Here is a 1,155-nt window from a genome sequence, read left to right on the forward strand (position 1 = left end):
GTTACGGACAATTACGAAGCATACGCAATTAATTAGCAGCGATAACTACTTACAAATAGGCTTTATCATTTTCAAATAACATTCGCTCTAACGCAAATTATTTAGACATACATACATATAAACTGAAGTTGTTGTAGTTGTTGCTAAATCGTTGTCAATTATATTTATGATTTATGGTATATAGGTAGGTTTGTATGTGTGTTTGTGTTCATGCGCTTATCGACACTTTAGTATTGTAGTTACGTATATGTTTTCGCTAAATATTTGCTTGCTGTCGTTGCCATATCGAATTTTTTACAGTATTTTTTAATTTTCATACCGTAAATGGCATGCAATTTTCGCCTCCAACTAATTTTGCTGTTTTACCTATCTCACTAAAAGTTGTTGTTAAGATTTATTATTTTGTTGTTGCTTTTTTATTTGCCATTATTGACCGTTAACATTTCAAAACATAGTTTTTTACACTTCGTCATTCTAGTCTCCCTAATTCTATATTAACGTCACTATTTGCTTTCCTAATATTTCTTCAAATATTTTATATATTTAAAATTTTTTCTTTCTTATAAGCTTATTCCTCAACACATTCATAGTTAACTTTCGAGCGTTTATAAAAACTTACTTTTCCTCTAGAACTCTCTAATACCGCGTCAAAACAGTGCTGACACAAATTTATTGTGAACTTTCAAACGTCAAACATTTTTAGTTGTGATCTTTCATTATTTACCAATTTTGAACTTGCGAGCTTTTACATACCTATACCTTAGAGCTTACTGATTATATTTATATGCTGTTTTACATTTATTTTTATGTTCGAACTTTCATTTATCAAGTTTTCTTAAGTTTCTCCTTTGTTTTAAGCTTTCATAGTGACTTTCGAGCTTATCAAATTACTTGCCTGCAAGAACTTAAGTAGCTGTGAGAATGCTTTTAACGTTGACCTTTCATTATTTATCGATTTCGAAATTTCGAGCTGTCATATATCTATACTTTAAAGCTTATAATACCAGTATGTCGGCTTTCCGCATGCATTTTTTATATTATATATGAGCTTGCATTTTTCCAGCTTCTCAATTTTCTTCTTTCTTTTATCCACTCGTTTGCTTGCTTTAAATTTAATACAGTAGTTTTTCTAAAGCATATTTGTAAATAAAAAAT

This window comes from Bactrocera latifrons, unplaced genomic scaffold, assembly GCF_001853355.1.
Source record: "Bactrocera latifrons isolate USDA-ARS-PBARC rearing strain unplaced genomic scaffold, ASM185335v1 scaffold_110, whole genome shotgun sequence".
Lineage (NCBI taxonomy): Eukaryota > Metazoa > Arthropoda > Insecta > Diptera > Tephritidae > Bactrocera > Bactrocera latifrons.